At 40.5% G+C, this 22,212-nt stretch overlaps 1 long non-coding RNA gene across 1 annotated transcript; it reads left to right on the forward strand.

Annotated features, from left to right (window-relative positions):
* The first annotated feature begins 21,751 nt into the window (after window positions 1-21,751).
* LOC113723349 (uncharacterized) lies at window positions 21,752-22,212 on the forward strand. The gene is made up of 2 exons (XR_003456968.2): window positions 21,752-21,817; window positions 21,914-22,212. It is a non-coding gene; the product is annotated as an uncharacterized lncRNA (long non-coding RNA).

Raw genomic sequence — 22,212 nt, forward strand, 5'->3', positions numbered from 1 at the left:
CCTATAAAATATCATTCCCTACAACTTTCATGTTTTGAGCTAAGGCCAATTCGGCCTCTATCTATGACCTAAAATTTCGGACAGAATGAAGAACCAAAGAACCCTAATTTTCCAGATTTCTTCCAAAACAGAAATTACTTGCAATCTTCCACTTTTTCCACCTTCTAGAATCATTATATACCATTTCCAATCATCATGGATAGCCACAGCATCTTGATCAAATTAAACCAGAAAAATCACCAATAAATTAAAAACTTCACCAATTCATCTCAAACCAAGAAATAAACCACAAATTTCAGCACTTTAGCTACCACTAAGCACAACTTAAGCTTCATTAAGTGTAGGAGGAAGTTCAAACACCACTTACCTAGAACACAAGAGAGGGAGAGTTGTAGGACACCTTAGCTTCCTTGAACACTTCCACAAAATCACTTGCACCAAATGGAGGGATTTTATGGAGTAGAAATAAATTTAAACAATTGTTTTGGAGGATTTGAGCTAGTTGGAAGCTTGAAAATTGGAGAAGTTTTCTTTCTTTTCCTAGAGAGAGAGCCGGCCAAGAAGTTGAAGACAAGAATGAATTTTGTGTGATTTTTGAGATATTTAAACAATTGGTCAAAAGTCAAGAAAATGAATAGTTGTCCTACAAGTGCCACCACTCACCAAGTGACACTTGTCACTACATTTAAAGCATTTCTATCCTTTAAGTCTCTCTCACATCAATCATATCTCAACCTCTACTTATCTCTTAACACCCGATAAATTTCAACCAGTATCCGAAACTTAACCTAATTGGCCGAATTTTTCCGAACTTTTCGCGCTAGTGGGTCCCACGTCCACAATGGATTCTTAATTTTTCAAAAACTCTCCAATACTAGAAAAATCATCTAAAAACTATAATTACTCATAAAATTCACCAGGAGAATTTTCCTAAGCCAGAAAATGCAGAAAACATGCCATTAAAGGAAATAAACCCTAGGAAAATTATTAGGGGATTTACGGGTTCTCACACTCTCTCCCCCTTAAAAGAATTTCGTCCTCGAAATTCCTTATCATTGACTACTCCGGGATTAAATTGAACATTATACTTAGCTAACAGATCTGTACCCCTTCACTGGCCAGGTTCAGTAAATTCTTACCTTCCACGTCCCTGACCACTCCGTGTACCTTCCATGAGTTTTACTTGGTTTAGGCAATAATACTAAACCAAAATAAGCACGATGCATGTAAGTAACACTCAAAACTTTTATGGTAACACACATTTATACATTCCAAACAAGATCAAAACATATATATACAAGCCGGTCAAAATTAAGCCACACACATATATACAGCCAGTTAAGTCAAGTACAAACATAGACGATCCACCGAGGAATGGCCTTTCTAGTTCACCAAATCCTTTCTAACCTAGACTCTCATATCTTTCGTATCCGAGCGCAAGAATCCCATCTAAGATAATTCACAACTCGAGCCGGCCGGTCCCAAGAGTAAACCATCCTTATTAAAGATTCCTACCCGACATACATACCTAGCTTCCTCGAGTCCCCTGATAATGATTCGTACACTTATCACATGCTCGATTCATAACTTATGCTCAAACGAGCACTTAGACATATTCATGAAATTAGGACCACAACACCACTTGGCCCAGTATCACTCCGCGCAGAGACCACGCGAAGTGGCTCTGATACCACCTGTGACAGTTCTCAGGGTCACATCACAGGGTACCTATCAGCTTGCAACCCGCACGCGGGCATCCCCTACGGAGAGTTTCGCTTCGTGACTCTTCACGAACGAGAGGCTCGGGGCTTTTCCAGACGAAGGACGTAAAGTCCCAACTGTCGGCATATGGCTCTGATACCACCTGTGATAGCCCCACCTTCCTCTAAGGCGAACCAAAGGGGTTAGCGGACTGCCTGCCCAACTCTCGCCAGGACTAACGGTGCAGATTAGAGCTATCTAATGCGTTCCGGAACTTACCAACGAGCGTAAGCAAGTCAAAATGGCAAAATAACCCAAAATAAGAAAAATGAAATCCGGAGTCGGCCATGATAGTAACCGACCCGTCAGAACCCAACCGAAAGAGCACGCAAACATTCACATCTGAACTTTAGCGATTACAATCCAAAATGACATACAAAAGATTTCAAAAGTTAATACATATACACGGTTTGCCAAATCAAAAGAGAAAACGCCCCAAAAGTACACTTAGGGTTTTAATACATGAGCTATACAAAAGATATGTTCAACTAGCTCAATTTGGCAGCCATTTGTCAAATCCAGACCAAAAGGGTTTATTTTCCTGTAAGGAAGACAAAAGGAACAGAATGGGGTGAGCTTGCGCTCAATGAGGTACCAAACAGATAGCATTAAAATCATGGCATTTCACATTTAACAAATCAGATACACATGCCAGATGTAAAGTAAAGTAACTAATGATTCACATAGGAAGGATACAGGTGGCTCTCAGGAGCCAAATTTCCAGCGCAGTACTTGATCCAAACCGGTTGACTCTCCGTCAACGTATATAGAACTAACGCGTCCGTACACCCACTTCGCACCGAATTCCGTCCACCAAACACCCCTTTACCGGGCCCGCTCACCTCAAACGAACAAAATGGTAATACTCGAGTATACCCGGAATCAAGGGTCTCAATACCCAAAATCCCCGAACAGACTACCGTGGTTCGTTATCTAATCATCCAGGCCCTTGCCAGCCCGACTCGAATAACTTAGCCACAGGACTGAGCTCATAGGTCATAGAAATCCGAACAGATGCAGACACAGATAACAGATTCAAATTTTGCATAGTAAATTGGCATATGAACAGACAAGAGAACGAGTGTGATAAAGTACACCCTCGTCTCAAACAAATAAACAGATTGCAGAGCAGAAATCAAGTTAAACAGCAATGGAGGGGAGTGGTACACTCACCGGCTCAACTTCAAAAGTTTTCACTTCAGATTGGCCTTAATCGCCAAGAAACCCTAAAATAATCAAAATAAACCAATTGAAGGTTCCATTTCCAGAATCGAGTAAACAGAATGCACATGTGAGGCTCGACTACTAGTCGTATGCCTCGCCAAATAATTACTAATGCAGGGGTGCAAAACATGATTTTTGGGAACAAAAAGGTAACATGAAGACGTAGGTTCAACAACCCAAAAGCCCTTCATTTCTACCAAAAGGCAAATCCAACTTAAAGGAACCAAACGGCCTAGAAAATCGGGCAGCACTTCCCCTAAATTTGCTAACTCTCCAGCCATCATGGCTTCATTATTTCCTCAAATCAGTCCCAACATCTCACACAAAAGTCATCTCATTTCCCAAAAACCGTTCACTAGGCTCAAAGTAGTACGAGTACAAAAGTTAGCTAGGAAATGACCGGAATGAAAGCAAGCCTTAAAACATGCAAACAAGTACAAGGAGACTCGATAACGAGTCATAAACCAATGCCAAATATGACCCCAATAGGGTTCCATAAGCATGTACAATCATTAGAGAAAACCAGAAAATTCAGAAATGCACTTAGCTTTGGCCCTGAAAAAATAGTTTTTTGACTTCTTTTTGCGGTAATGGCACCAAATGCCCTATGATTATCGGATGAAGGTGTAAGACCCACCATTTTGAAGCTAAAAGACAGGGTTACAACATCACAGAAGGCCACTCAACCCAGTTTTGAGTGCAAACAGGTCAAAAATGCAAGATACTACATCAAAAGGTAAAACAGATTCACCAAAACGCATTTTAGCGGAAATATCATAACTCAGGCTCTACAAGTTCAAATCCAGAAATTCCAAAACCAGTTGAAATCTAAGAAACAGGGATAAATTTCATCAGAAGGCCTCAACAACTCATTCGGAAGCAATCCAGACCAAAACAACCAATTACAGAAGCAAATCCCAATTTCGGGTAAAACCAGAATAGCAATAGTAATTTCAACTTATCTCATTCTACACTACTCCGATTGACCTGAAATTTTGTAGGCACCTATAAAATATCATTCCCTACAACTTTCATGTTTTGAGCTAAGGCCAATTCGGCCTCTATCTATGACCTAAAATTTCGGACAGAATGAAGAACCAAAGAACCCTAATTTTCCAGATTTCTTCCAAAACAGAAATTACTTGCAATCTTCCACTTTTTCCACCTTCTAGAATCATTATATACCATTTCCAATCATCATGGATAGCCACAGCATCTTGATCAAATTAAACCAGAAAAATCACCAATAAATTAAAAACTTCACCAATTCATCTCAAACCAAGAAATAAACCACAAATTTCAGCACTTTAGCTACCACTAAGCACAACTTAAGCTTCATTAAGTGTAGGAGGAAGTTCAAACACCACTTACCTAGAACACAAGAGAGGGAGAGTTGTAGGACACCTTAGCTTCCTTGAACACTTCCACAAAATCACTTGCACCAAATGGAGGGATTTTATGGAGTAGAAATAAATTTAAACAATTGTTTTGGAGGATTTGAGCTAGTTGGAAGCTTGAAAATTGGAGAAGTTTTCTTTCTTTTCCTAGAGAGAGAGCCGGCCAAGAAGTTGAAGACAAGAATGAATTTTGTGTGATTTTTGAGATATTTAAACAATTGGTCAAAAGTCAAGAAAATGAATAGTTGTCCTACAAGTGCCACCACTCACCAAGTGACACTTGTCACTACATTTAAAGCATTTCTATCCTTTAAGTCTCTCTCACATCAATCATATCTCAACCTCTACTTATCTCTTAACACCCGATAAATTTCAACCAGTATCCGAAACTTAACCTAATTGGCCGAATTTTTCCGAACTTTTCGCGCTAGTGGGTCCCACGTCCACAATGGATTCTTAATTTTTCAAAAACTCTCCAATACTAGAAAAATCATCTAAAAACTATAATTACTCATAAAATTCACCAGGAGAATTTTCCTAAGCCAGAAAATGCAGAAAACATGCCATTAAAGGAAATAAACCCTAGGAAAATTATTAGGGGATTTACGGGTTCTCACACTCTCTCCCCCTTAAAAGAATTTCGTCCTCGAAATTCCTTATCATTGACTACTCCGGGATTAAATTGAACATTATACTTAGCTAACAGATCTGTACCCCTTCACTGGCCAGGTTCAGTAAATTCTTACCTTCCACGTCCCTGACCACTCCGTGTACCTTCCATGAGTTTTACTTGGTTTAGGCAATAATACTAAACCAAAATAAGCACGATGCATGTAAGTAACACTCAAAACTTTTATGGTAACACACATTTATACATTCCAAACAAGATCAAAACATATATATACAAGCCGGTCAAAATTAAGCCACACACATATATACAGCCAGTTAAGTCAAGTACAAACATAGACGATCCACCGAGGAATGGCCTTTCTAGTTCACCAAATCCTTTCTAACCTAGACTCTCATATCTTTCGTATCCGAGCGCAAGAATCCCATCTAAGATAATTCACAACTCGAGCCGGCCGGTCCCAAGAGTAAACCATCCTTATTAAAGATTCCTACCCGACATACATACCTAGCTTCCTCGAGTCCCCTGATAATGATTCGTACACTTATCACATGCTCGATTCATAACTTATGCTCAAACGAGCACTTAGACATATTCATGAAATTAGGACCACAACACCACTTGGCCCAGTATCACTCCGCGCAGAGACCACGCGAAGTGGCTCTGATACCACCTGTGACAGTTCTCAGGGTCACATCACAGGGTACCTATCAGCTTGCAACCCGCACGCGGGCATCCCCTACGGAGAGTTTCGCTTCGTGACTCTTCACGAACGAGAGGCTCGGGGCTTTTCCAGACGAAGGACGTAAAGTCCCAACTGTCGGCATATGGCTCTGATACCACCTGTGATAGCCCCACCTTCCTCTAAGGCGAACCAAAGGGGTTAGCGGACTGCCTGCCCAACTCTCGCCAGGACTAACGGTGCAGATTAGAGCTATCTAATGCGTTCCGGAACTTACCAACGAGCGTAAGCAAGTCAAAATGGCAAAATAACCCAAAATAAGAAAAATGAAATCCGGAGTCGGCCATGATAGTAACCGACCCGTCAGAACCCAACCGAAAGAGCACGCAAACATTCACATCTGAACTTTAGCGATTACAATCCAAAATGACATACAAAAGATTTCAAAAGTTAATACATATACACGGTTTGCCAAATCAAAAGAGAAAACGCCCCAAAAGTACACTTAGGGTTTTAATACATGAGCTATACAAAAGATATGTTCAACTAGCTCAATTTGGCAGCCATTTGTCAAATCCAGACCAAAAGGGTTTATTTTCCTGTAAGGAAGACAAAAGGAACAGAATGGGGTGAGCTTGCGCTCAATGAGGTACCAAACAGATAGCATTAAAATCATGGCATTTCACATTTAACAAATCAGATACACATGCCAGATGTAAAGTAAAGTAACTAATGATTCACATAGGAAGGATACAGGTGGCTCTCAGGAGCCAAATTTCCAGCGCAGTACTTGATCCAAACCGGTTGACTCTCCGTCAACGTATATAGAACTAACGCGTCCGTACACCCACTTCGCACCGAATTCCGTCCACCAAACACCCCTTTACCGGGCCCGCTCACCTCAAACGAACAAAATGGTAATACTCGAGTATACCCGGAATCAAGGGTCTCAATACCCAAAATCCCCGAACAGACTACCGTGGTTCGTTATCTAATCATCCAGGCCCTTGCCAGCCCGACTCGAATAACTTAGCCACAGGACTGAGCTCATAGGTCATAGAAATCCGAACAGATGCAGACACAGATAACAGATTCAAATTTTGCATAGTAAATTGGCATATGAACAGACAAGAGAACGAGTGTGATAAAGTACACCCTCGTCTCAAACAAATAAACAGATTGCAGAGCAGAAATCAAGTTAAACAGCAATGGAGGGGAGTGGTACACTCACCGGCTCAACTTCAAAAGTTTTCACTTCAGATTGGCCTTAATCGCCAAGAAACCCTAAAATAATCAAAATAAACCAATTGAAGGTTCCATTTCCAGAATCGAGTAAACAGAATGCACATGTGAGGCTCGACTACTAGTCGTATGCCTCGCCAAATAATTACTAATGCAGGGGTGCAAAACATGATTTTTGGGAACAAAAAGGTAACATGAAGACGTAGGTTCAACAACCCAAAAGCCCTTCATTTCTACCAAAAGGCAAATCCAACTTAAAGGAACCAAACGGCCTAGAAAATCGGGCAGCACTTCCCCTAAATTTGCTAACTCTCCAGCCATCATGGCTTCATTATTTCCTCAAATCAGTCCCAACATCTCACACAAAAGTCATCTCATTTCCCAAAAACCGTTCACTAGGCTCAAAGTAGTACGAGTACAAAAGTTAGCTAGGAAATGACCGGAATGAAAGCAAGCCTTAAAACATGCAAACAAGTACAAGGAGACTCGATAACGAGTCATAAACCAATGCCAAATATGACCCCAATAGGGTTCCATAAGCATGTACAATCATTAGAGAAAACCAGAAAATTCAGAAATGCACTTAGCTTTGGCCCTGAAAAAATAGTTTTTTGACTTCTTTTTGCGGTAATGGCACCAAATGCCCTATGATTATCGGATGAAGGTGTAAGACCCACCATTTTGAAGCTAAAAGACAGGGTTACAACATCACAGAAGGCCACTCAACCCAGTTTTGAGTGCAAACAGGTCAAAAATGCAAGATACTACATCAAAAGGTAAAACAGATTCACCAAAACGCATTTTAGCGGAAATATCATAACTCAGGCTCTACAAGTTCAAATCCAGAAATTCCAAAACCAGTTGAAATCTAAGAAACAGGGATAAATTTCATCAGAAGGCCTCAACAACTCATTCGGAAGCAATCCAGACCAAAACAACCAATTACAGAAGCAAATCCCAATTTCGGGTAAAACCAGAATAGCAATAGTAATTTCAACTTATCTCATTCTACACTACTCCGATTGACCTGAAATTTTGTAGGCACCTATAAAATATCATTCCCTACAACTTTCATGTTTTGAGCTAAGGCCAATTCGGCCTCTATCTATGACCTAAAATTTCGGACAGAATGAAGAACCAAAGAACCCTAATTTTCCAGATTTCTTCCAAAACAGAAATTACTTGCAATCTTCCACTTTTTCCACCTTCTAGAATCATTATATACCATTTCCAATCATCATGGATAGCCACAGCATCTTGATCAAATTAAACCAGAAAAATCACCAATAAATTAAAAACTTCACCAATTCATCTCAAACCAAGAAATAAACCACAAATTTCAGCACTTTAGCTACCACTAAGCACAACTTAAGCTTCATTAAGTGTAGGAGGAAGTTCAAACACCACTTACCTAGAACACAAGAGAGGGAGAGTTGTAGGACACCTTAGCTTCCTTGAACACTTCCACAAAATCACTTGCACCAAATGGAGGGATTTTATGGAGTAGAAATAAATTTAAACAATTGTTTTGGAGGATTTGAGCTAGTTGGAAGCTTGAAAATTGGAGAAGTTTTCTTTCTTTTCCTAGAGAGAGAGCCGGCCAAGAAGTTGAAGACAAGAATGAATTTTGTGTGATTTTTGAGATATTTAAACAATTGGTCAAAAGTCAAGAAAATGAATAGTTGTCCTACAAGTGCCACCACTCACCAAGTGACACTTGTCACTACATTTAAAGCATTTCTATCCTTTAAGTCTCTCTCACATCAATCATATCTCAACCTCTACTTATCTCTTAACACCCGATAAATTTCAACCAGTATCCGAAACTTAACCTAATTGGCCGAATTTTTCCGAACTTTTCGCGCTAGTGGGTCCCACGTCCACAATGGATTCTTAATTTTTCAAAAACTCTCCAATACTAGAAAAATCATCTAAAAACTATAATTACTCATAAAATTCACCAGGAGAATTTTCCTAAGCCAGAAAATGCAGAAAACATGCCATTAAAGGAAATAAACCCTAGGAAAATTATTAGGGGATTTACGGGTTCTCACACTCTCTCCCCCTTAAAAGAATTTCGTCCTCGAAATTCCTTATCATTGACTACTCCGGGATTAAATTGAACATTATACTTAGCTAACAGATCTGTACCCCTTCACTGGCCAGGTTCAGTAAATTCTTACCTTCCACGTCCCTGACCACTCCGTGTACCTTCCATGAGTTTTACTTGGTTTAGGCAATAATACTAAACCAAAATAAGCACGATGCATGTAAGTAACACTCAAAACTTTTATGGTAACACACATTTATACATTCCAAACAAGATCAAAACATATATATACAAGCCGGTCAAAATTAAGCCACACACATATATACAGCCAGTTAAGTCAAGTACAAACATAGACGATCCACCGAGGAATGGCCTTTCTAGTTCACCAAATCCTTTCTAACCTAGACTCTCATATCTTTCGTATCCGAGCGCAAGAATCCCATCTAAGATAATTCACAACTCGAGCCGGCCGGTCCCAAGAGTAAACCATCCTTATTAAAGATTCCTACCCGACATACATACCTAGCTTCCTCGAGTCCCCTGATAATGATTCGTACACTTATCACATGCTCGATTCATAACTTATGCTCAAACGAGCACTTAGACATATTCATGAAATTAGGACCACAACACCACTTGGCCCAGTATCACTCCGCGCAGAGACCACGCGAAGTGGCTCTGATACCACCTGTGACAGTTCTCAGGGTCACATCACAGGGTACCTATCAGCTTGCAACCCGCACGCGGGCATCCCCTACGGAGAGTTTCGCTTCGTGACTCTTCACGAACGAGAGGCTCGGGGCTTTTCCAGACGAAGGACGTAAAGTCCCAACTGTCGGCATATGGCTCTGATACCACCTGTGATAGCCCCACCTTCCTCTAAGGCGAACCAAAGGGGTTAGCGGACTGCCTGCCCAACTCTCGCCAGGACTAACGGTGCAGATTAGAGCTATCTAATGCGTTCCGGAACTTACCAACGAGCGTAAGCAAGTCAAAATGGCAAAATAACCCAAAATAAGAAAAATGAAATCCGGAGTCGGCCATGATAGTAACCGACCCGTCAGAACCCAACCGAAAGAGCACGCAAACATTCACATCTGAACTTTAGCGATTACAATCCAAAATGACATACAAAAGATTTCAAAAGTTAATACATATACACGGTTTGCCAAATCAAAAGAGAAAACGCCCCAAAAGTACACTTAGGGTTTTAATACATGAGCTATACAAAAGATATGTTCAACTAGCTCAATTTGGCAGCCATTTGTCAAATCCAGACCAAAAGGGTTTATTTTCCTGTAAGGAAGACAAAAGGAACAGAATGGGGTGAGCTTGCGCTCAATGAGGTACCAAACAGATAGCATTAAAATCATGGCATTTCACATTTAACAAATCAGATACACATGCCAGATGTAAAGTAAAGTAACTAATGATTCACATAGGAAGGATACAGGTGGCTCTCAGGAGCCAAATTTCCAGCGCAGTACTTGATCCAAACCGGTTGACTCTCCGTCAACGTATATAGAACTAACGCGTCCGTACACCCACTTCGCACCGAATTCCGTCCACCAAACACCCCTTTACCGGGCCCGCTCACCTCAAACGAACAAAATGGTAATACTCGAGTATACCCGGAATCAAGGGTCTCAATACCCAAAATCCCCGAACAGACTACCGTGGTTCGTTATCTAATCATCCAGGCCCTTGCCAGCCCGACTCGAATAACTTAGCCACAGGACTGAGCTCATAGGTCATAGAAATCCGAACAGATGCAGACACAGATAACAGATTCAAATTTTGCATAGTAAATTGGCATATGAACAGACAAGAGAACGAGTGTGATAAAGTACACCCTCGTCTCAAACAAATAAACAGATTGCAGAGCAGAAATCAAGTTAAACAGCAATGGAGGGGAGTGGTACACTCACCGGCTCAACTTCAAAAGTTTTCACTTCAGATTGGCCTTAATCGCCAAGAAACCCTAAAATAATCAAAATAAACCAATTGAAGGTTCCATTTCCAGAATCGAGTAAACAGAATGCACATGTGAGGCTCGACTACTAGTCGTATGCCTCGCCAAATAATTACTAATGCAGGGGTGCAAAACATGATTTTTGGGAACAAAAAGGTAACATGAAGACGTAGGTTCAACAACCCAAAAGCCCTTCATTTCTACCAAAAGGCAAATCCAACTTAAAGGAACCAAACGGCCTAGAAAATCGGGCAGCACTTCCCCTAAATTTGCTAACTCTCCAGCCATCATGGCTTCATTATTTCCTCAAATCAGTCCCAACATCTCACACAAAAGTCATCTCATTTCCCAAAAACCGTTCACTAGGCTCAAAGTAGTACGAGTACAAAAGTTAGCTAGGAAATGACCGGAATGAAAGCAAGCCTTAAAACATGCAAACAAGTACAAGGAGACTCGATAACGAGTCATAAACCAATGCCAAATATGACCCCAATAGGGTTCCATAAGCATGTACAATCATTAGAGAAAACCAGAAAATTCAGAAATGCACTTAGCTTTGGCCCTGAAAAAATAGTTTTTTGACTTCTTTTTGCGGTAATGGCACCAAATGCCCTATGATTATCGGATGAAGGTGTAAGACCCACCATTTTGAAGCTAAAAGACAGGGTTACAACATCACAGAAGGCCACTCAACCCAGTTTTGAGTGCAAACAGGTCAAAAATGCAAGATACTACATCAAAAGGTAAAACAGATTCACCAAAACGCATTTTAGCGGAAATATCATAACTCAGGCTCTACAAGTTCAAATCCAGAAATTCCAAAACCAGTTGAAATCTAAGAAACAGGGATAAATTTCATCAGAAGGCCTCAACAACTCATTCGGAAGCAATCCAGACCAAAACAACCAATTACAGAAGCAAATCCCAATTTCGGGTAAAACCAGAATAGCAATAGTAATTTCAACTTATCTCATTCTACACTACTCCGATTGACCTGAAATTTTGTAGGCACCTATAAAATATCATTCCCTACAACTTTCATGTTTTGAGCTAAGGCCAATTCGGCCTCTATCTATGACCTAAAATTTCGGACAGAATGAAGAACCAAAGAACCCTAATTTTCCAGATTTCTTCCAAAACAGAAATTACTTGCAATCTTCCACTTTTTCCACCTTCTAGAATCATTATATACCATTTCCAATCATCATGGATAGCCACAGCATCTTGATCAAATTAAACCAGAAAAATCACCAATAAATTAAAAACTTCACCAATTCATCTCAAACCAAGAAATAAACCACAAATTTCAGCACTTTAGCTACCACTAAGCACAACTTAAGCTTCATTAAGTGTAGGAGGAAGTTCAAACACCACTTACCTAGAACACAAGAGAGGGAGAGTTGTAGGACACCTTAGCTTCCTTGAACACTTCCACAAAATCACTTGCACCAAATGGAGGGATTTTATGGAGTAGAAATAAATTTAAACAATTGTTTTGGAGGATTTGAGCTAGTTGGAAGCTTGAAAATTGGAGAAGTTTTCTTTCTTTTCCTAGAGAGAGAGCCGGCCAAGAAGTTGAAGACAAGAATGAATTTTGTGTGATTTTTGAGATATTTAAACAATTGGTCAAAAATCAAGAAAATGAATAGTTGTCCTACAAGTGCCACCACTCACCAAGTGACACTTGTCACTACATTTAAAGCATTTCTATCCTTTAAGTCTCTCTCACATCAATCATATCTCAACCTCTACTTATCTCTTAACACCCGATAAATTTCAACCAGTATCCGAAACTTAACCTAATTGGCCGAATTTTTCCGAACTTTTCGCGCTAGTGGGTCCCACGTCCACAATGGATTCTTAATTTTTCAAAAACTCTCCAATACTAGAAAAATCATCTAAAAACTATAATTACTCATAAAATTCACCAGGAGAATTTTCCTAAGCCAGAAAATGCAGAAAACATGCCATTAAAGGAAATAAACCCTAGGAAAATTATTAGGGGATTTACGGGTTCTCACACTCTCTCCCCCTTAAAAGAATTTCGTCCTCGAAATTCCTTATCATTGACTACTCCGGGATTAAATTGAACATTATACTTAGCTAACAGATCTGTACCCCTTCACTGGCCAGGTTCAGTAAATTCTTACCTTCCACGTCCCTGACCACTCCGTGTACCTTCCATGAGTTTTACTTGGTTTAGGCAATAATACTAAACCAAAATAAGCACGATGCATGTAAGTAACACTCAAAACTTTTATGGTAACACACATTTATACATTCCAAACAAGATCAAAACATATATATACAAGCCGGTCAAAATTAAGCCACACACATATATACAGCCAGTTAAGTCAAGTACAAACATAGACGATCCACCGAGGAATGGCCTTTCTAGTTCACCAAATCCTTTCTAACCTAGACTCTCATATCTTTCGTATCCGAGCGCAAGAATCCCATCTAAGATAATTCACAACTCGAGCCGGCCGGTCCCAAGAGTAAACCATCCTTATTAAAGATTCCTACCCGACATACATACCTAGCTTCCTCGAGTCCCCTGATAATGATTCGTACACTTATCACATGCTCGATTCATAACTTATGCTCAAACGAGCACTTAGACATATTCATGAAATTAGGACCACAACACCACTTGGCCCAGTATCACTCCGCGCAGAGACCACGCGAAGTGGCTCTGATACCACCTGTGACAGTTCTCAGGGTCACATCACAGGGTACCTATCAGCTTGCAACCCGCACGCGGGCATCCCCTACGGAGAGTTTCGCTTCGTGACTCTTCACGAACGAGAGGCTCGGGGCTTTTCCAGACGAAGGACGTAAAGTCCCAACTGTCGGCATATGGCTCTGATACCACCTGTGATAGCCCCACCTTCCTCTAAGGCGAACCAAAGGGGTTAGCGGGCTGCCTGCCCAACTCTCGCCAGGACTAACGGTGCAGATTAGAGCTATCTAATGCGTTCCGGAACTTACCAACGAGCGTAAGCAAGTCAAAATGGCAAAATAACCCAAAATAAGAAAAATGAAATCCGGAGTCGGCCATGATAGTAACCGACCCGTCAGAACCCAACCGAAAGAGCACGCAAACATTCACATCTGAACTTTAGCGATTACAATCCAAAATGACATACAAAAGATTTCAAAAGTTAATACATATACACGGTTTGCCAAATCAAAAGAGAAAACGCCCCAAAAGTACACTTAGGGTTTTAATACATGAGCTATACAAAAGATATGTTCAACTAGCTCAATTTGGCAGCCATTTGTCAAATCCAGACCAAAAGGGTTTATTTTCCTGTAAGGAAGACAAAAGGAACAGAATGGGGTGAGCTTGCGCTCAATGAGGTACCAAACAGATAGCATTAAAATCATGGCATTTCACATTTAACAAATCAGATACACATGCCAGATGTAAAGTAAAGTAACTAATGATTCACATAGGAAGGATACAGGTGGCTCTTAGGAGCCAAATTTCCAGCGCAGTACTTGATCCAAACCGGTTGACTCTCCGTCAACGTATATAGAACCAACGCGTCCGTACACCCACTTCGCACCGAATTCCGTCCACCAAACACCCCTTTACCGGGCCCGCTCACCTCAAACGAACAAAATGGTAATACTCGAGTATACCCGGAATCAAGGGTCTCAATACCCAAAATCCCCGAACAGACTACCGTGGTTCGTTATCTAATCATCCAGGCCCTTGCCAGCCCGACTCGAATAACTTAGCCACAGGACTGAGCTCATAGGTCATAGAAATCCGAACAGATGCAGACACAGATAACAGATTCAAATTTTGCATAGTAAATTGGCATATGAACAGACAAGAGAACGAGTGTGATAAAGTACACCCTCGTCTCAAACAAATAAACAGATTGCAGAGCAGAAATCAAGTTAAACAGCAATGGAGGGGAGTGGTACACTCACCGGCTCAACTTCAAAAGTTTTCACTTCAGATTGGCCTTAATCGCCAAGAAACCCTAAAATAATCAAAATAAACCAATTGAAGGTTCCATTTCCAGAATCGAGTAAACAGAATGCACATGTGAGGCTCGACTACTAGTCGTATGCCTCGCCAAATAATTACTAATGCAGGGGTGCAAAACATGATTTTTGGGAACAAAAAGGTAACATGAAGACGTAGGTTCAACAACCCAAAAGCCCTTCATTTCTACCAAAAGGCAAATCCAACTTAAAGGAACCAAACGGCCTAGAAAATCGGGCAGCACTTCCCCTAAATTTGCTAACTCTCCAGCCATCATGGCTTCATTATTTCCTCAAATCAGTCCCAACATCTCACACAAAAGTCATCTCATTTCCCAAAAACCGTTCACTAGGCTCAAAGTAGTACGAGTACAAAAGTTAGCTAGGAAATGACCGGAATGAAAGCAAGCCTTAAAACATGCAAACAAGTACAAGGAGACTCGATAACGAGTCATAAACCAATGCCAAATATGACCCCAATAGGGTTCCATAAGCATGTACAATCATTAGAGAAAACCAGAAAATTCAGAAATGCACTTAGCTTTGGCCCTGAAAAAATAGTTTTTTGACTTCTTTTTGCGGTAATGGCACCAAATGCCCTATGATTATCGGATGAAGGTGTAAGACCCACCATTTTGAAGCTAAAAGACAGGGTTACAACATCACAGAAGGCCACTCAACCCAGTTTTGAGTGCAAACAGGTCAAAAATGCAAGATACTACATCAAAAGGTAAAACAGATTCACCAAAACGCATTTTAGCGGAAATATCATAACTCAGGCTCTACAAGTTCAAATCCAGAAATTCCAAAACCAGTTGAAATCTAAGAAACAGGGCTAAATTTCATCAGAAGGCCTCAACAACTCATTCGGAAGCAATCCAGACCAAAACAACCAATTACAGAAGCAAATCCCAATTTCGGGTAAAACCAGAATAGCAATAGTAATTTCAACTTATCTCATTCTACACTACTCCGATTGACCTGAAATTTTGTAGGCACCTATAAAATATCATTCCCTACAACTTTCATGTTTTGAGCTAAGGCCAATTCGGCCTCTATCTATGACCTAAAATTTCGGACAGAATGAAGAACCAAAGAACCCTAATTTTCCAGATTTCTTCCAAAACAGAAATTACTTGCAATCTTCCACTTTTTCCACCTTCTAGAATCATTATATACCATTTCCAATCATCATGGATAGCCACAGCATCTTGATCAAATTAAACCAGAAAAATCACCAATAAATTAAAAACTTCACCAATTCATCTCAAACCAAGAAATAAACCACAAATTTCAGCACTTTAGCTACCACTAAGCACAACTTAAGCTTCATTAAGTGTAGGAGGAAGTTCAAACACCACTTACCTAGAACACAAGAGAGGGAGAGTTGTAGGACACCTTAGCTTCCTTGAACACTTCCACAAAATCACTTGCACCAAATGGAGGGATTTTATGGAGTAGAAATAAATTTAAACAATTGTTTTGGAGGATTTGAGCTAGTTGGAAGCTTGAAAATTGGAGAAGTTTTCTTTCTTTTCCTAGAGAGAGAGCCGGCCAAGAAGTTGAAGACAAGAATGAATTTTGTGTGATTTTTGAGATATTTAAACAATTGGTCAAAAGTCAAGAAAATGAATAGTTGTCCTACAAGTGCCACCACTCACCAAGTGACACTTGTCACTACATTTAAAGCATTTCTATCCTTTAAGTCTCTCTCACATCAATCATATCTCAACCTCTACTTATCTCTTAACACCCGATAAATTTCAACCAGTATCCGAAACTTAACCTAATTGGCCGAATTTTTCCGAACTTTTCGCGCTAGTGGGTCCCACGTCCACAATGGATTCTTAATTTTTCAAAAACTCTCCAATACTAGAAAAATCATCTAAAAACTATAATTACTCATAAAATTCACCAGGAGAATTTTCCTAAGCCAGAAAATGCAGAAAACATGCCATTAAAGGAAATAAACCCTAGGAAAATTATTAGGGGATTTACGGGTTCTCACACTCTCTCCCCCTTAAAAGAATTTCGTCCTCGAAATTCCTTATCATTGACTACTCCGGGATTAAATTGAACATTATACTTAGCTAACAGATCTGTACCCCTTCACTGGCCAGGTTCAGTAAATTCTTACCTTCCACGTCCCTGACCACTCCGTGTACCTTCCATGAGTTTTACTTGGTTTAGGCAATAATACTAAACCAAAATAAGCACGATGCATGTAAGTAACACTCAAAACTTTTATGGTAACACACATTTATACATTCCAAACAAGATCAAAACATATATATACAAGCCGGTCAAAATTAAGCCACACACATATATACAGCCAGTTAAGTCAAGTACAAACATAGACGATCCACCGAGGAATGGCCTTTCTAGTTCACCAAATCCTTTCTAACCTAGACTCTCATATCTTTCGTATCCGAGCGCAAGAATCCCATCTAAGATAATTCACAACTCGAGCCGGCCGGTCCCAAGAGTAAACCATCCTTATTAAAGATTCCTACCCGACATACATACCTAGCTTCCTCGAGTCCCCTGATAATGATTCGTACACTTATCACATGCTCGATTCATAACTTATGCTCAAACGAGCACTTAGACATATTCATGAAATTAGGACCACAACACCACTTGGCCCAGTATCACTCCGCGCAGAGACCACGCGAAGTGGCTCTGATACCACCTGTGACAGTTCTCAGGGTCACATCACAGGGTACCTATCAGCTTGCAACCCGCACGCGGGCATCCCCTACGGAGAGTTTCGCTTCGTGACTCTTCACGAACGAGAGGCTCGGGGCTTTTCCAGACGAAGGACGTAAAGTCCCAACTGTCGGCATATGGCTCTGATACCACCTGTGATAGCCCCACCTTCCTCTAAGGCGAACCAAAGGGGTTAGCGGACTGCCTGCCCAACTCTCGCCAGGACTAACGGTGCAGATTAGAGCTATCTAATGCGTTCCGGAACTTACCAACGAGCGTAAGCAAGTCAAAATGGCAAAATAACCCAAAATAAGAAAAATGAAATCCGGAGTGGGCCATGATAGTAACCGACCCGTCAGAACCCAACCGAAAGAGCACGCAAACATTCACATCTGAACTTTAGCGATTACAATCCAAAATGACATACAAAAGATTTCAAAAGTTAATACATATACACGGTTTGCCAAATCAAAAGAGAAAACGCCCCAAAAGTACACTTAGGGTTTTAATACATGAGCTATACAAAAGATATGTTCAACTAGCTCAATTTGGCAGCCATTTGTCAAATCCAGACCAAAAGGGTTTATTTTCCTGTAAGGAAGACAAAAGGAACAGAATGGGGTGAGCTTGCGCTCAATGAGGTACCAAACAGATAGCATTAAAATCATGGCATTTCACATTTAACAAATCAGATACACATGCCAGATGTAAAGTAAAGTAACTAATGATTCACATAGGAAGGATACAGGTGGCTCTCAGGAGCCAAATTTCCAGCGCAGTACTTGATCCAAACCGGTTGACTCTCCGTCAACGTATATAGAACCAACGCGTCCGTACACCCACTTCGCACCGAATTCCGTCCACCAAACACCCCTTTACCGGGCCCGCTCACCTCAAATGAACAAAATGGTAATACTCGAGTATACCCGGAATCAAGGGTCTCAATACCCAAAATCCCCGAACAGACTACCGTGGTTCGTTATCTAATCATCCAGGCCCTTGCCAGCCCGACTCGAATAACTTAGCCACAGGACTGAGCTCATAGGTCATAGAAATCCGAACAGATGCAGACACAGATAACAGATTCAAATTTTGCATAGTAAATTGGCATATGAACAGACAAGAGAACGAGTGTGATAAAGTACACCCTCGTCTCAAACAAATAAACAGATTGCAGAGCAGAAATCAAGTTAAACAGCAATGGAGGGGAGTGGTACACTCACCGGCTCAACTTCAAAAGTTTTCACTTCAGATTGGCCTTAATCGCCAAGAAACCCTAAAATAATCAAAATAAACCAATTGAAGGTTCCACTTCCAGAATCGAGTAAACAGAATGCACATGTGAGGCTCGACTACTAGTCGTATGCCTCGCCAAATAATTACTAATGCAGGGGTGCAAAACATGATTTTTGGGAACAAAAAGGTAACATGAAGACGTAGGTTCAACAACCCAAAAGCCCTTCATTTCTACCAAAAGGCAAATCCAACTTAAAGGAACCAAACGGCCTAGAAAATCGAGCAGCACTTCCCCTAAATTTGCTAACTCTCCAGCCATCATGGCTTCATTATTTCCTCAAATCAGTCCCAACATCTCACACAAAAGTCATCTCATTTCCCAAAAACCGTTCACTAGGCTCAAAGTAGTACGAGTACAAAAGTTAGCTAGGAAATGACCGGAATGAAAGCAAGCCTTAAAACATGCAAACAAGTACAAGGAGACTCGATAACGAGTCATAAACCAATGCCAAATATGACCCCAATAGGGTTCCATAAGCATGTACAATCATTAGAGAAAACCAGAAAATTCAGAAATGCACTTAGCTTTGGCCCTGAAAAAATAGTTTTTTGACTTCTTTTTGCGGTAATGGCACCAAATGCCCTATGATTATCGGATGAAGGTGTAAGACCCACCATTTTGAAGCTAAAAGACAGGGTTACAACATCACAGAAGGCCACTCAACCCAGTTTTGAGTGCAAACAGGTCAAAAATGCAAGATACTACATCAAAAGGTAAAACAGATTCACCAAAACGCATTTTAGCGGAAATATCATAACTCAGGCTCTACAAGTTCAAATCCAGAAATTCCAAAACCAGTTGAAATCTAAGAAACAGGGCTAAATTTCATCAGAAGGCCTCAACAACTCATTCGGAAGCAATCCAGACCAAAACAACCAATTACAGAAGCAAATCCCAATTTCGGGTAAAACCAGAATAGCAATAGTAATTTCAACTTATCTCATTCTACACTACTCCGATTGACCTAAAATTTTGTAGACACCTATAAAATATCATTCCCTAAAACTTTCATGTTTTGAGCTAAGGCCAATTCGGCCTCTATCTATGACCTAAAATTTCGGACAGAATGAAGAACCAAAGAACCCTAATTTTCCAGATTTCTTCCAAAACAGAAATTACTTGCAATCTTCCACTTTTTCCACCTTCTAGAATCATTATATACCATTTCCAATCATCATGGATAGCCACAGCATCTTGATCAAATTAAACCAGAAAAATCACCAATAAATTAAAAACTTCACCAATTCATCTCAAACCAAGAAATAAACCACAAATTTCAGCACTTTAGCTACCACTAAGCACAACTTAAGCTTCATTAAGTGTAGGAGGAAGTTCAAACACCACTTACCTAGAACACAAGAGAGGGAGAGTTGTAGGACACCTTAGCTTCCTTGAACACTTCCACAAAATCACTTACTAGCACCAAATGGAGGGATTTTATGGAGTAGAAACAAATTTAAGCAATTGTTTTGGAGGATTTGAGCTAGTTGGAAGCTTGAAAATTGGAGAAGTTTTCTTTCTTTTCCTAGAGAGAGAGCCGGCCAAGAAGTTGAAGATAAGAATGAATTTTGTGTGATTTTTGAGATATTTAAACAATTGGTCAAAAGTCAAGAAAATGAATAGTTGTCCTACAAGTGCCACCACTCACCAAGTGACACTTGTCACTACATTTAAAGCATTTCTATCCTTTAAGTCTCTCTCACATCAATCACATCTCAACCTCTACTTATCTCTTAACACCCGATAAATTTCAACCAGTATCCGAAACTTAACCTAATTGGCCGAATTTTTCCGAACTTTTCGCGCTAGTGGGTCCCACGTCCACAATAGATTCTTAATTTTTCAAAAACTCTCCAATACTAGAAAAATCATCTAAAAACTATAATTACTCATAAAATTCACCAGGAGAATTTTCCTAAGCCAGAAAATGCAGAAAACATGCCATTAAAGGAAATAAACCCTAGGAAAATTATTAGGGGATTTACGGGTTCTCACAAAAGACGATTGTGGAAAAGGTTAGGTATCATTTACAGGGTTTGAAGCTTCAAATGTTAAATGAAAACACGGAACAAATAGGCAGTTGGCACGGATAGTGGAGGCCTATGCTTTGTTCCTTCATCTAGCTGTAAGCTTGGGCCGGATGGACGGGTGGAGTGCTGTGGATTGAAAAGAAAAGCCTAGGGACCAGCAGAAAGTGGCAACTGGTAGCTTTTAAATTCTGTGACGTCCGGAGCTGGGAGACATGACAAATTGGTCGTAGTAGCCGGTGTGGCGAGTTGAGTGGGGAATTGGGGACGGCAGGCAGGCGCAGTAAACATGAGAATAAAGAAAAAAAATAAAAAAATTGAAGTAATATTCAAGAATAAAATCAAAGAGTTGGAAGGAAAGGAGAAGGAGAGATAATAAAGATTTTGAGAGCAAGAGGAAGAGGGAAAGATCTGATCAAGGACTGTTGGGATGGGTTTAGCTTCTGAGGATAAAGGTGAGGCGAAGGAGAGAAGGGGAGAAGAGAGAAAGCGGCGGCGGCGGAGGAAATTTAAGAAAACCCTAGAGAGGAAGTATTTGGCGCATTGCGGGGAAAAAAAGAGGCTGGTGACTGACATGTGCGGCACGTGAGAGGACGACGAAAACCATTCCAGGTCATCAGAGGCCTTCGGCTCTTTATCTACTTATGTTGATAACTCACAGGGACCATATTATTGCAGAGCTGGAGCTGACAAGGCTTATCGTGACATTGTTGTTACTTCTTGATTGCAGAAACAACCATTCTGTGGAAGCCATGAGGCCTACAGCCATTTTTTGCGCATTATGGATTATTTGCATTCTTGACCGCTGGAGTCATTTAGATGAAGTGTACTCTCTTATCATTCTTATTTATCAGCATCATTATCCTTGAGTATGCCAATAAGATTGTTCTTTCTTTAATAAGATTTCTTTGCCTCTCTCCAGCTTTTGCTATTCAAATCAGAGGCATGGCTGTGGGCCTCATGGCATCTAGAAAATAATCATATGTACTGGTATCAAGACCTCAGTATGCATAGAAGTGCAGATCTTGCCTTCATTCACCACTGTTCAACCCATTGGTAAGCACAACGAGTAGGAATCTGCATTATGGAGCGTTGCTTTACTGATGCTGACTGTATTGTCTTTCTGTGGGATGTTGGTTCATGTGTCATGTGGTCGATGCCTTGTATAAGAGCAACTGATGATTGTGTAAGTGCTAATAAAGCAATAGAACATTGAAGGCA

Source organism: Coffea arabica, chromosome 4c (assembly GCF_036785885.1).
Source record: "Coffea arabica cultivar ET-39 chromosome 4c, Coffea Arabica ET-39 HiFi, whole genome shotgun sequence".
NCBI lineage: Eukaryota > Viridiplantae > Streptophyta > Magnoliopsida > Gentianales > Rubiaceae > Coffea > Coffea arabica.